Source organism: Alosa sapidissima, chromosome 12 (assembly GCF_018492685.1).
Source record: "Alosa sapidissima isolate fAloSap1 chromosome 12, fAloSap1.pri, whole genome shotgun sequence".
NCBI lineage: Eukaryota > Metazoa > Chordata > Actinopteri > Clupeiformes > Clupeidae > Alosa > Alosa sapidissima.
The window spans coordinates 430293-446396 of record NC_055968.1 but is presented as its reverse complement, the minus strand read 5'-3'; the positions used below and the strand labels follow the sequence as shown (position 1 = coordinate 446396).

General features: G+C 43.5%; 1 protein-coding gene across 2 annotated transcripts in view; it reads left to right on the top strand.

Annotated features, from left to right (window-relative positions):
- The window catches only part of heatr6 (HEAT repeat containing 6), a 117476-nt gene that overhangs the window by 49975 nt on the left and 51397 nt on the right, over nucleotides 1–16104 (top strand). The window lies entirely within an intron of this gene.

Here is a 16104-nt window from a genome sequence, read left to right as displayed (position 1 = left end):
CCCCGGACTTCATACACCAAAGAGTTGCTGAGATGTGAGCTCACTTTTTTTATTACAGCACCCCTTGAGGCCAAATGAGACCACTTTCCTTGCATGTCCTCACAATCAGCTACTAAGTCCCTGTATCAAGTTTGGACTTGCTGAGATACGAGCTCACTTCCTGTATTGCAGCGCCCCCATAGAGGCCAAAAGATGCCAATTTCCTAGTGCGTCATCATAATCAGGTAACAGGTCCTTATACCAAGTTTGGACTTTGTACACCAAAGCATTGCTGAGATACAAGCTCACTTCCTGTATTGCAGCGCCCCCTATAGAGGCCACATGATGCCGATTTCGTAGTGCGTCCTCACAATAAGATACCAAGTCCCTGTACCAAGTTTGGACTTCATACATTAAAGCGTAGCCGAGATGTTAGCCCACTTCCTGTTAGGCGGCATCATAGACATATTTGATTGGCTGTCACGGGCAAACAAAAATAAAATTGAAAAATCTGACAAGTATCTTTTGTGCGGAAGAGCATGAAAGAAGAGCAAAGCACAGCATGTTCCAGTATTTTTGATAGAAAGAGGAGATTGGAGGTGGGGCAGAAATTACGCATGTTTCCAGTCCAGTTTTTTGAGGATGGGGTGGCAGCAGCTAATGTGAATGTTTTGGGGGACCGAGCTACAGCGAAATGAGGAGTTGATGATTTCTGCAATGTGTGTGGAGATAACTGGGAAATGGTCCTTGATGAATTTTGATGGTATTGGATCCAGGACACAGAAGTAAAGGGAGCAAAAGGCAACGGAGTCTGCACAGGTTATATGGGCTCCAATAAATACTTAATTGATTCTAAAAAGGCAACATTTTTTCCGTTGCCTTTTTAGAATAAATAAATAATTTCTTGGAGCCCATATACAGTGTGCAGACCGTCTCCTTCTCTCCTTTGAATACCTTGAATCGCTGTAACAGCTCTGGTCAAAATCTATGTGATTGTCATTTACCGTCCACTGGGACAATTGGGTGTTTTTATTGATGAGCTGGACACCCTGCTTTCCTCCATCCCTGAGAATGACTTACCATTCTTGTCCTCGGTGACATGAACATCCACTTAGATAATCCGAACTCTGTGGACTTCTTGTCTCATACATGTACATACCTTTGAACTACAACAGGTCCACACTCCTCCAACTCCAAGCAGGCAGAGAGCTTGATCTCATTCTCGCTCGAAACTGCGACACATACAACGTAACAGTTACTCCTCTGCACCACTCCGACCACTTTTTCATACAGTTCAATGTGCGCTTCACAAAACAGCCCTCAGTTCTTCCACCCATGGTCTCTTTTTCGATGCAACCTCTCTCCTGTTCATTTCTCCTCTCTAGTAGCCTTTGCTTTTCAACCTTCTAGCACATTCACCTCTTGCACTGGCCTCAGGCCATCCTTAAAAATATTTTCGTTTGCCGTAACCCGACCGACCATGTCAATTTAGAACCGACCCACATATTTATTTTTTCCCCTTTTAGTCCGACCGACTTGCCGGTTGTAAACTTGCGTTAAGACCGACCGATTTTTTTTTTTTTACTCTAAACAACCAATACAAATAAAATACTATTTATTTTAGTAGGCCTAAGTATTGTGAATATAAATTGCCTACATACAAACGTAGGCTCTCTTAAATAAAACCCTGTGGCGTCATCTGTACACCATTGGTTTACGCATGTCACACTATGGCCTATACGCTTCGTTTCATTCACGCAAACATCTCGACAACGCTCATTACTTGGCACGAAGTTCTGGAAGAACTGTGCCCAGATCTTTTCCCATTCCTTCTCACCTCTAGTCTAACGGTGACCGTGTTGAAGAATTGAAATTGGTTGTGGTCTATTCAGTATTTCTCAAAATATGGGTCCGCAAGACTGATGGTCCGCGGAGTCGTGGAGTGAAATTAGGCCCGGTTCTTCGTCTGATAATTTGCTGCGAAGTTGATAAAGATACCGCGGGCCGACAAAAAAAAGAAAACAAACGTTTCTGCTATCGATGTCATTAAACATGGAGCCATACAATAAAGTGGTGGTATGAGCGTTCATTCAATGCAGGCGTCTGCGCGAGAGAAACTGAAAATAATCAATAACGTTGGTATCAAAGCTTCGCTTCAACCTGTTGAATGCTATTTAATTGTTTAACGACACTTGATAGAACAACGTTGATTTTTGGAACTTCCATAGAAACAGAGCAGAGACTGTATAATACACTGTATAGCACTGAGTATTGTATAGTCAAATTTGAATATTACGTGGGCAAAAGCTATTGTAGCCTTCTTTCTATCTGTTAAAGATCAACAGATCAGTGATTTACGCCTATCTGCTCGCCAAAAAAGCTGGTATTGTGTTTCCTGAATCCTTACATTCAGGCATTCAAATTAAACTTCATTAAAAAACATGTATTTTTTTTTCTCCATACCAATGTATGATGCTTGCACGAGGGAAACATCCCAAAACAATAGCACCCATATAATTGTTGCTGTTTTGAGAAGTATTTCTTTTCTTATGCAAGCATCATGCAACCATGCAAAAGTAATGAAACTAATTATATCTTACATTACTAAAGCAGTCCTCTGATGTGCATGTCACAAAATATTTAAGTGAAAGTGCATGTATAACAATCTAGGCATAATAATGATTGTGATAATGATAATGACAATTTGATTTGGAGAGAGTGGGGTTGGGTACGTGTAGATGAGCCTTATGGCCCCAAAGTCTGCCATGACTGGGCCTCAGGTCAAAGAAGTTTGAGAAAGGCTGGTCTACATAACCTGCATCAGATTGAGGTTTGCAGTGATGCGCCTGAAGGCACGGGTTGAGGACCCAGTCAGTTACGTCACAATATGCACAATTGTTTAAATCCATACCTACGTAATCACCATGACCAAAATTGTACTTTTTTTTTCACTTTGAATCTTGAAAAAAAAAAAATATTGACCTACCTACCAACCCATTTTTTTATTTTTTTGGCTGTTACTGCAAACAAGAATATTTTTAAGGATGGCCTCAGCTGCTGAGAGGGAATGGCACAAAACTAATACACCTATCGATCTTTCAAGCTACCGGTCGTTACTGCCCTCCTTCTTATCCAGCGTCACTCCTGCAAAGAAGGCTTTTTACAATGATAAGATTCACAGTACCACTGACACCAGAGAACTTTTTTCACCTTCAAAACTCCACCCAATCCTCCACCTCCTCTAGTCCAGTTGCATCCCCCATAGCAGTGTTTTTCAACCACTGTGCCGCAGAAAATTACCCAAATGTCACTCACTGGTCCAGAAAAGCAACTGTTGCATCAAAGAATTTATAACCACATGCCCTCATTGATTGTATGATTGCACCATTTGTGGTATGCAGACATTGTACAACGGGGGCCCCATATCCAGTATTCACAGAATCATCACATATCCAGTTCATAGCAACAATTAAATTAGATATAGTCACCTACAAATGAAACAGAGGGCGCTTGTTTTATTGAGCAGGTCTTGCATAGAAGCCATAATAAGGCAATATCTGTGTATTATTTGAAATTTTAGGCTATGGTATGTTTATTTTTTCTTCACACAGGATGTTAGTGTGCCGTGGGACATTTTAAGTGTCAAAAGTGTGCCGTGGCACAAAAAAGGTTGAAAAACACTGCCCCATAGGGCCAATAGTAAACCCAGAAATGTGGAGTACCCTAAAGTTTTATTGCTATCTATAGGCCTAGTGGATGAAATTCAACTTGGTTGCTAAAAGTTGCTATCATAATAAGACCATTAAGGTGAGACACTACAGGTGAATAGGGTAAAGATTTTAAATTATAGCTATCACCATTAAACTTTCTCAGTTGATTACTTATGTTAAGATGAGAAAAAAAATATTGCCTTTTTCTATTTTGATGTTTAAATATGCATATGAGGCCCTATCTCATGCGCTCATTTGCTAACAAACAAAATCAGATCATGTGATAAAGCCAGGCTCAAAATTATTTTCCCAAGAGAACACGGGTATACTTGGGGGTCTGAGTTGGTGAAAACCTTTAATGAACCTGGTCAGGAGGCAGTGTTGTGAATGTGTATTACACATTCTGGCCTTCATCGTGCTCATATGAAGAAAAGGGTTGATTTTATTGAAGTGGTTCGACTATAAGGCAGGTGTAAGGCAGATGTTGCAGTGAAAAGCCCAACAAGCTCTTTAATTTAGCATAGGTGTATGCAGCCAGGTAGACTGCCATACTTTGTAATGGCACAAACTGGCCCTGAGGAGTCCTAGGTATTAGGCTTCAGGGGGTATGTTGAGACTGGAGCTGTAACCACCATAGACAGATTAAGAAATTAAGTACCCCTTGCAAAAGAACTATATACTCCATGCACACACACAGAAACGCAGAAAAACTATATACAAGAACTATACAGCATGCAAAATAACTATATACAGTATGCACACGCACACAAACACACAAGAACCTGCCCTGTCACTGCAAGCGCCTCATGCTTAATCATCCTTAAGCACACTCTGTGGATATTTGATTTAGTTTTATTTAGTATTTTAGTATTTTGTATCTTCTACTGTCTTTATTGTTCAATGGTATTTTTTTTAGATTTATATACTAATATAAATTTTTCTGCTGTAAGTGCATGTTTTGTGTGATGTCTGTATGCTACTGTGACCCTTGGGTATCAATAAAGTGTCTATCTATCTATATATCTTATATAAGTACGGTAAGTAAGTATGTTGGGGATGTGTGTTGGAGAAGCTTCCTGATGAAATAATGTGCTGTACAGCTGAGGATGATCACTTCCTTGTTGTTAAAGCAGACCCATGGGGCAGTGGGGAGTTACTTTCAGTTTCAGTTTTGATGCCCCCATGGGTCTGCTTTAAGCTGCCTGTCCATAACTTGGCCTACGTTGTCCCAAATGATCTCATTCTTTTTCCGATGGGCTGCATGTGGTGAGCTTATCCAACAGGGCTATGGATCAATTTACACTGAATTTACACTTTAAGTGAAGCGTTGAACAGTTCAATGGCCCTGAGGACATGACTTCCTCAGTCTGTCAGTTGTGCATGACAGTGAGCGAAGTCTCCAGCTGATCAGGCTCTTCTGCTTAACAATAGTACTGTAGAGTGGATGACATTTATTATCCAAGATTAGATAATCCAAGATTTGTCTGATATTGAAGTGATGCACTCCAGTTCGACTCCCGCGACAGAGCCAACTTTCCTTACCAGCCTATCTTGTCGCCCAGCATCCTTCTTCTTTGTGCTTCCTCCCCAGCATACCACAGCATAGAAGAGGACGCTGGCAACAACAGACTGGTAAAACATCCTGAGGATCTTACTGCAGACATTGAAGGACTGCAGCCTCCTCAGGAAGTACAGCCTGCTCTGCCCTTTCTTGTAGAGTGCATCAGTATTGGCTGGCCAGTCCAATGGAGACTGGTAGCAGAGCGGGCTTTGACCTGCGGAATCCACCACCATCTCCTTGGTCTTTGAAGTGTTGAGTTGAAGGTGGTTGAGTTTGCACCATTGTACAAAGTCCTCCACCAGGCTCCTGTACTCCTCCTCTTGTTCGTCCCTGATACACCCCACAATTGCAGTATCATCAGAGAACTTCTGCATGTGGCATGACTCGGTGTTGTAACAGAAGTCAGATGTGTACAGGACTGGCGAGAGCACAGTTCCCTGTGGAGCTCCGGTGCTGCTGATCACAGTGTCAGAGAGACGGTTCCTCAGACTCACGAACTGTGGCCGCTCGGTCAGGTAATCTGTAATCCAGGATACCAGGTGAGCGTCCACACCCAGACAACAACTGCAGTGAGTTGGGAGAGAGAAAGGAAGAACACATAGGCTACTACTGGCCAATCCTCTCCAATTGTTTAGAATTGGACTCTGGGCGTTTGGGAACAGCTGAGGGAGGAGGCTACTTGAAACTGCGAGTTTCGGTCGGTGTGAGCGAGCGGACTTTCAGTTGACAGTAATTAACACCCTTTTGAACAATCTAAGCTGTGCGAACGTCAGAGGGCGGTCTACGCCGATTCATCATTATTGAGACACGAGGACAGCTGCATGCAATTCCTGTCAGCATAACAATAGAGGCTGTTGCTGAAGCGTCAGCATAAGTGTCAGCCCTCGTTTAAGACGGACACGGTCAAAACGAGCAAGTTTACCTGTGCAAGTTCACTGAGCACAGGCGCCGACAAAGGCAAAAATGTGCCATTCCACCATATCTGTTATCACCGGCCATCGCAGAAAACGGCATCATGCCAAAAGGGGCAGAAATGATGGCCTGCTGATCTCCAACAAATGGAAATTCACTCTGCTACTGCCTTAAAACAAATATGTCTCATTCGAATTCCATGCCATCACAGTGATCGCCCAAGCAAAACTCTACGTGCTGGTCATCTACCGCCCTCCAGGCCAACTAGGCGACTTTATGGACGAACTTGACACTCTGCTGTCCTCCATCCCTGAGCATGACTGTCTGCTTCTTGTTCTCGGCAATATGAACATCCACTTAGATGACTTTTTGGCCCTGATCCACTCCTTTGACCTCAAACTGGTTTAAAGCCCACCGACTCACAAAGCTGGCAAATAGCTTGACTTGATCTTCACTCGGAACTGCAGCACAGACACCCTCATGGTGACGCCTCCATCTTTCTGACCACTTCTTCATCAGCCTGACAGAACAGCCTCCGACTCCTCAGCCGATGGTCACGTTCCGCCGCAACGTCCGGAACCTGTCTCCAACGCACTTTTCCTCTGTGGTTGCCTCCGGTCTACCTCCACTCAACACCTTCTCCTCTCTGGAGGTTAATGAGGCCACAGACTCGCTCTGCTCCACCCTGAGCTCGTGTCTAGACGAGCTGTGCCCTCTTACCACAAGGCCAGCTCGATCCAAACACTCTCATCCATAGCTAAATGATACCCTCCGATCTCAGCCGCGGAGAGGAAATGGCACAAATCCAAACTAACTAATGACCTCAAAAACTACCAGACACTCCTGACCTCCTTCTCAGCCAGCATCCCTGCTGCTAAGACGGCTTTCTACAATGACAAAATCAACAGCGCTACAGACACTCGAAAACTTATCTCAACCTTCAAATCGCTACTCAACCCTCATCTGCCTCCTCCTCCATCCAGCCTTACTGCAGATACCCTCGCCTCATTTTTTACAAACAAAGTGGCGGCAATCAGCAGTCAATTCTCTACATGCCCACTCAACGCATCTGACTCAGATACCGCACTCCTACAACCTCTAGGTACTGCTGGAACATCTTTTTCAGCATTCACGCCTCTCTCCGAGAGTGAAGTATCTAGACTCCTGACATGCAGCCGTCCTACCACATGCTCGCTGGACCCTATACCTACGTGCCTACTTCAGTCCATCAGCCCGACCATCGCACCAGCTATCACACATGTGATCAATGCCTCACTAACCTCCGGCACATTTCCAACAGCGTTCAAAATGGCCCGGGTAAAACCGTTACTTAAGAAAGCTTCTCTCAACCCTGCTCAAGTCGAGAACTACCGCCCTGTATCACTCCTGCCTTTCCTATCCAAAGGCATTGAACGAGCAGTCTCCAAACAGGTCTCTGACTTCCTTTCACAGAACAACCTTCTGGATCCAAATCAGTCTGGGTCCAAAAGCGGCCACTCTACCGAAACGGCTCTGCTGTCTGTAACAGAAGCCTTAAAAGAAGCCAGGGCGACCGCTCGGTCATCAGTACTCATTCTGCTTGACTTATCGGCTGCCTTTGACACGGTTAATCACCGCATGCTTCTCTCTATACTCGCTAACATGGGAATCTCCTGTTCTGCTCTCTCCTGGTTTGAATCCTACAGTGGGCATCGCTTTCAAATGACCACTTCATTCGCGCATTACGCGGCGTGAAGCTGCGAGAAGCTTTAGTACCACTTTCAGCCACTGTGCGTCGCTCTGCCACTGTACATCGCTCTGCCTGCCGTCCCTTACATAATTGTTGCCGAGAGTAATCCCAGCCTACGAATTCAATAACAAAATAAATCATGCATAATTAAACATTACCTCGATTTAGGCTACTTGGGTATGGCTTAAGGCTTGACTACACGAAAATCGAAATCGAAATTTGCCGTCTACATTATTGTCAGTGTTGGGGTTAACGCAACTACGCAAATCAAAACAGTGGTGTGATAATTGAGCCAGTAGCCTAGAGAAATAACTGTTCAGAATTAATCTGTAGCCTTGGGTAGGCTTCTGCAGAAAACAATGTTGTTGCCGATTTAATACTATCTGGCGACGTTTTTAACAGGCTACGCAATAGAGGCTTAGACAACTATGACCCACGTTTTGGTTTCGTAAATTAATTTGCCCTACTTCTTGACTGCAATGTAGTCAATTGACTGCTTGACATGTCATTTTTATTTTTCTGTAAACAATTACATCTGCTTTATGCCGCAGAATTACATTCATATTTGGCTGACTGCAGACGCGCCACTTCCCTCCCCATATTCCAATATTAAGATAGTATAAAGTGATTTTTGTATAGGCTACTATCATAAAAAAAAAAATAGTTAAAACGAATAGCTATTTGCAATTTGACAAAACACTGGTCCTCATTTTGCGAATGCGAGGACGATATGAGCCTGTTGCATTTAGTTAGATGTCCGAGTCACACATAATGTTTGAAAACCACTGGCTCGTAATCACAATAATTTAACACACGACAGTTGGATAACCTACTTCATCATGTCCCCATGCCTACATTTTTGTGAGTAGCATAGAGATCGTTAAAAACAATAAAGTATGGCTCTCCGTTTGGGACATCGAAAACTTTTTTTAATTTTTAATAGACTACCGTCGAAGATGCTGACTTGCAAAAGCCTCGGGATAACACGTTATCTCCACTATCATCAGTCATGCCCCTTGATCAAAGTGGGGAATGAAATAAAAGTTTGATAACCACTGGCTTAACAAGTTACCTGCAGTCCAGAACACAGAATCTATTGCAATATTCTGATGATCGGCGATGATATCGGCAAATGTTTGTTTTCCAAAGTAAGATTTTCACTTCACCATGCACCTTCGACAATACCTGGCCTACCTGGTATCATTACAAACATTATTCTGTGTCCTAAAACTGGCATATTTTATGGCATTGTGTCATGTAAGTTCGTTGCAAAATCTAGAGAAATGTGTGAGGTGGTCAGCGGGGGACAATTGAGACACACATTGGATTGTGTTATTACTTGAACATTCCACACTATCCACAGCTGTGGTAGGCCTATCAGGGGCAGGAGGATTACTGTCAGCGCAGGCTTTATATAAAATTCTTCAACAGAAGGCCTCGAATGTTGTCTTGTTTGTGGAGCGCTTTGCTTCGCTTCTGTAATTTCGGCTTCATTGAAAATGAGGGCTGCGCTACACAAGGACGGAAGATGATGAATAACTGGGGCCGTAGGCTATTCACAAAGGCTTTTATCTTACTACTAGGAGTAGGCTACTCCTAAATCGCACTTAAAGATTTTAGATTGGAGTTTTCTCTTAAAAGTTATTCACAAAGCCTTTCAGACAACTCCTAAACTAGGAGTGAGTCTTCGTGGCTATGGATGACGTCATTACTCATGCACGAGCTTGACTGAAGTGACCACCTTGATTGGCTGACGATTGTAACGCGGGAATTCCAAACACCTCTCTTCCGATGATGACTGACAGGTGACAGGTCGGAGAATGCGTGCGCTACACAAGTAGTGCGAAGGACGGAAGATGATTAATAACTGAATAAAAAGGCCTAGCCAAAATGAATAAAGAGTAAGGCAAAACAAATAGCTTAGTAGCCTAATGAAACAGGCCTATGGATTGATGCAGTAGCCTACCTTTGCAACATTTATTAAATTAATCTGTCACCATATCCCTAGGCTACGTTTGCAAAGAGGAGAACATTTTAATTTGATTCACAATGAAACGTTACATTTCATTTCCATGTTAACAATGAGTAGTTTGTGTTGTTGTTGGTGGCATTATTGCATCCCTTTTATGAATGCACAATTGTTCCCTCGCAATTGGAAGCTCCTGTTGCGCATAGGCTATTTCAAAACATCGCAACGTAAAATGCCACAAAAAAGCTGTTTATGAATAGGTCTTAGTGAGTTAGGAGTCCTCTCGACTTAAGCTGTCCCAGACTTAGATGCTACTTTTAGGTCTAAAATGCTTCGTGAATTACTTTTTGTGAGAAAATTAGGAGTCCTAAAGTTAGGAGTGACACGCCCATTATTTTTAGGAGTTGCTCCTAAATTCGCCATTTAGGAGCTACTTTTAGCCTTAAAATTCTTTGTGAATATGGCCCCTGAATAAAAAGGCCTAGCCTAAATGAATCAAGGCAAAACAAATAGCCTAGTAGCCCAATGAAACATACGGATTGATGTAGTATCTTGTAACATTATTAAATTATTCTGTTACTATGCCTACGTTTGCAAAAGAGAACATTTTAATTTGATTCACAATAATGTTACATTTAATTTACATGTTGACAATGACTAGCCTAGTTTTGGTTGTTGTTGGCGGCGTTATTGCATGTTAGTTATGCCTACAATGCAAAATTGCTTCCTCGCGATTGGAAGCTCCTGTAGCTGCATAGGATTTCAAAACCGCAGGTTTGTGAATAGGTCTGTGAGTAAGGAGTCCTCTTGACTTCTTTTAAGCTGTCAGAGGTGGGAAGGTGGGATTTTTTGGGGGAAGGGCCGGATTAACTGGGCACAATTGTCTGATGGCCCCCCTTCCCCCCAGCCAACGTGAATCGGGTGGTTAGTTAATAGGCCTATCGTGAAGATTTTTCCTGCCATCTAAGGCACGAGCGCATCTGTGAGGCCAAGCCTCACCAAGTAGCTCGTTTGTTTACAACTAACATTCCATTTAATTAAACTGCTTTATAGGCTATGCCGAAATAGTTTTCAACATTTTGAATATTAGTGTCGGGTGAAATGAAATGTTCTCAAAGTAGCCTTATGGCTGAAAGCTGCTTGGGACACCCCCCCCCCCCCCCCTTCCTGCACTCACTGTTTCAAAAGGAGTAATTTTGGCTTTGTCAGAACTGAAGAGCTGTGGACGGCACGGCACGGTATGCCCAATGAAAATAAATTAACGCAACGCAACACAACACAACACAGACCCCGCTTCTCTCGCGTCAGTCACTGACATGAACGAAACACAGAACCCGCTTCTCTCACGGCAGTCACTGACAGTAACCTAGAATAAATGCATGGGGAAAAACTTACCCATGACAAAGACATCGTAAAACACTGAAAGTTAATATTTTGTCACTAGCAACATTCATCTGTCCTTTGTCAAATGTATTATGTTCCAAGTACCCTATGCGTAATTCTGCTTCATAAAGCTGAACAAATACATTTGCTTATTTCACAGAAAAATATAAATAGCCAGTCTACAGTGCAGAGTTGGTAAGGCTTACACTTATGGTAGGCCAACTTGCAGTGAACATACAAAGAGGGGAAATTATTTCTCTTGCAGCTGAGTAGCCTCAGGTGCGCACGTAGACATAAGGCCGAACATGCAAGCGCCAATGAATCGTGCTCTCACGGCAATCGCGCCGTTAAACTTAAATAGGTTAACATCACTCTAAGTTCGCCTTCAAGCAAGGAAAACGATGATTTGAAGACATCTGTTTCGTTGGAAGGGCAATGGGTAGCAACAGGGCAACACAGAGACAGGCCCGATGGCAGGGCTGTTATGAGAGTATTAAAATATAGGATATTCTACGGGAAAACATTAAAACGGCAAGACAGCGGGGAAAGTTAAAATATGTGATAAACACGGAAAAAGTTGGCATGCATTGTTTCGGTCCCCGTGCACAGGGATTATTTATCATACTATTAATCACATATGATTATTTGTGAAATTGTGCAAACAGGCGCAACACATTTGAAAAGGAAGGACTGGTAGCATGCAAGCTCACGGGAAAGATTGATTTAAGAATGTTATCACAAAGTGTGTGGTTGTGGCGCGGGCGGAAGACAATTGGCAGGGGAGGGTCATGTCTTTTTTTAACAATTCTGTCGGAGGGTCATTGAACAATTTCTAGCAGGCAAGAGAGGGTCATGCAACTTCCAACTGAAGCACTCAAAATTCCTCCGGTGGCCCCTTCAATAAATAACGATCAGTCCCTAGATTGCTGCTGGGCTATATGTCTTGGTTCTGTTAACAACTTATTGTCAAACGCATAGCCTCGCGGTTGCATCCATTACAAACAAACATGCAATGTGAACGTCTGGGATTGGGGAGAGCACTAAATGCTCTTCTGAATAAGCACGAAGTCAAACCTTTAAATGAAAAACACTCTTTAATAATCCAAAAAAATAAACCGCTAATGAAGTAAACTTGTGACCATCAAAAATCGTTTATCGCTCGTAACTCCGTGATACCAGGACGTAACAGGAAGGCATTTGGCTGAGCAACGGAGGTTAATATGCTCCATGTTTTGTCCAAATGATGACTGTCTATCATCGTTGCACTCGGAGAAAACGAATGTTTCGTTCGTCCCCGTTTCAATCGTCCCGGTTGTACCTACTCAAAACGCAGATAGAACCTTATTATTCTAAGGTAGCGAAATAGCGTTCAGCATGATTCATGCCCAATTAATTCCCCCTGTTAAAGTGTTCGCCTTTGTAGTTTGGTTTCGCGATAGCCTATGATAAACGGCTTACGGCCAAATATGTGAAAACGTTAAAATACAGTAGGCGATAAACCCGGAAAAAGTTGACAGTGATTTTTTCATAATCACTTTGGAGGGTCATAGAAAAATGTATTGCTGGCGAGGGAGGGTCACGTCTTTTTGGACTAATGCTCCCCAAACTCCTCCGGTAGCCCCTTAAATAAATAACAAACAGTCCCTAATGAAGTAAACTTGTGACCATCAAAAATCGTTTATCGCCTGTAGGCCTAACTCCGTGATAACAGGACGTAACAGGAAGGCATTTGGCTGAGCAACGGAGGTTAATTGCACTCGGAGAAAACCAGAATGTTTCATTTGTCCTGCGTCTCTACGGCTGCAAACGGGATTCACTCGCAGTTAACCAAATATTTATTTATTAGGGCAGGCATATTTCTGGCTATTACATTATTTCTAAACCAGTCTGCTAAAGTCTGTAGTGAAGTCTGTGTAGGGTTTTCCAGGCTCCATTTCTTTTTACGAGACACCCTGCTCACTTGAGCCATCTACCGGTTGTTTGGGTTGTTGCAGCGTCTCACTGGAAAAATACAAATTAAAGTTGCGTGATACCGCGTGATCCCACGCGCGGACCGCGAGTGAAGCTGGCCAATTCGAAGCACTGCCCACTGTACCTTACAGGACGCTTGTTTAACGTATCATGGCTTGGTCAGCTATCTGCACCTCACCATCTCACCACAGGGGTCCCCCAGGGTTCAGTGCTGGGCCCTCTTCTCTTTGCTATCTACACCACCTCCTTGAGACAGATTATCCGTTTGCATGGCTTCTCATACCACTGCTATGCAGACGACACACAGCTCTATCTGTCCTTTCCACCTGATGACCCCTTGGTTTCAGCACGGATCTCGGATTACCTCTCAGACATAGCTACATGGATGAAGGTACACCACCTCCAGCTGAACCTCTCAAAGACTGAACTGCTGGTCCTCCCAGCTAAACCTGCCATACACCACAACATCAACATCAAATTTGACTCCCTGTCTGTTTCACCTACCAGGACTGCAAGAAATCTAGGAGTTGTTCTCGACAACCAACTAAACTTCTCAGATCACGTTACCTCAGTCACCCGGTCATGCCGTTTCGCACTCTACAACATACGGAAAATCAGGACTTACTTGACTCAAAATGCTACCCAACTTCTGGTTCAGGCAATAGTCACCTCACGACTCGACTACTGCAACGCCCTCCTGACCGGTCTCCCAGCCTGCGTCTGAGGGGGTTGTTGGTTGGCTGGAGACTGATGGCTGTTGATTGAAGCCATTTTCACAATGTGGGGGATGGGTGTGATATCCTGTGATGATGGGGGTGAGTGTTGCACTGAGAGTGAGGGGGGAGGTGTGGGTTGGGCAGGCAAGCAAGCAAGAGCAGTGTCTGAGTCAGCAGGGGGTGGTGGACAGACCACTGCCATTGGAGCTGGAGCAGGGCAGTCAAACCTGTTGTAGAAGTGGTTCAGCTCAGAGTCCTGCACTGGTTCGGGTACCCGCGGGTACCCAACGGGTGACCCGCACATTTTGATGAAACGGGTGAAAAATATTCTACTGTGTCGGATGCGGGTCGGGTTGGACACGGGGGTGACACGGGTCGGAATTGGCCTTTCATAAACATCACGTGCATATGTAACAATATTTTCTACAGTAACACATCCTAAATAATATGCCTGCAATTCAAGTTGATAAAAGCATTTGAAATGCACGTTTTGTACGTGCCTTCCCAAAACAGGCGCCTATAATTTCACTTTTAAAAAATCACATGCGCGGGATCTGCCTGCAGTCTTTCAGAACAAAGTGGCTGCACATTGATAAAAAAACGCCTAAAGATGACTCTTTTGACATGTTTTCATGGTGGAGAGGACATGCTCGTTTAATTCCCAATATTGCCTAGATTGTGAGATCTATTGACATCCCTGCAAGCAAGCGAGATTTCTCCTATGCGTGGGAAAAGGTAGGCCACATTTTTCCCATTCAATCTTGCACTCAAATAAACGGGATAGTGTCACACGCCTATTTCCATAAAGTTTCACAGGCTAATGCATAATCCGGTGTATGTTATGACCGAATCATTCTTTTATTTAATGTAGGCTAGCCTACTACTGCTGTTAATATGTTGTGTGTGCAAGGCTGTGTTTGAATTCTAAATTAGGCATTTGCGTGGCGATAGCCTTGTAAACACATCTGCTTGAAAAGTGGTAAAATGTTATCACTCGGGTGTTGAAAAGTAGCCAGGCTACCACAATAAATCATGTAGGATATGCCTGTCAACTTCAGCTGAAGTTGGATCTGCAATGTTAATGGTTGTGTAATTAGTTCCTTAAACGTGTCTGTTTAACTCGGGTACGGGTCGGGTGTCAGTTTTATTTAATGCGGGTCAGGTCGGGTACGGATTTTAACTAGCTCTGGTGTCGGAAAACGGGTCGGATGCGGTTTTAAACATGACTGGTACGGGTGGGTGCGGATTTAAAAAATTGGACCCGTGCAGGACTCTGGTTCAGCTTCCTTCTGTCGTTCTCCTTGGCCTCCTTCAGCTTGACTTTGTGTTCCCCCTGTACGCGCATCAGCTCTGCCATGTCCCCCTCTCTGAACGCCATATTTTACTATTGAGAAAGGTCTTGACATTGCTAGTTATCCAAGGCTTGTTGTTAGGAAAGCAGTGTACAGTTCTGGTGGGAACAACAATGTCCATACAGAAGTTCAGGCAGTCAGTTGGGCAATGTGTGAAGTCCTCTCCGTTCTTTAGCACACTCCAGTCAGTACACTCGAAGCAGTCTCTCAGAGCCTCGTCCGCTTCAGGTGTCGCCAGAGATCGCAAAAAAGGCATCAGTATGTTGAGTTTGGAGCCTTGCAATTGTAGAGTGGATGACGTCACGCTGTGTCCGGTAGGGCTCACGGTGGAACGTAAACACAGACAACAATGGCATGCAAGAACTCCCTCGGCATGTAGTACGGAAGGAGACTAACCGCTAGTAACTCCACATCCTTACAGCATACAGTCTCCTTCACTGTAACATGTCCGGTAGGGTGCATCATCCGCCTCACTTTTTGAAAAAATGTGAAAATCAATCTGTCCCTAGAATAATTTTGTTCCATTAACCAAATAAAACTTCCATGATCAATTTTATTGAATTCTATTGATGTTTAGGTGGCCCACCGAGCCTCTGAAGTTTCCAACTAAAGACGTCCATAAAGCTATGCTGAAAATATCATTTTTTCTTAAATAACGCCAAAAATAATGGGTCTAGCCCTCAATGGAAGTTTAATATAAATATGGACTTTTCGCATCATTTGGTGTGAGTTGTGTGTCTCTATCTTTATTACTTACTGAGATATGGCAGTAGTGTACATTTTCGGGGAAGATGCAATAAAAATTGCCTTTGCCAGGCATTT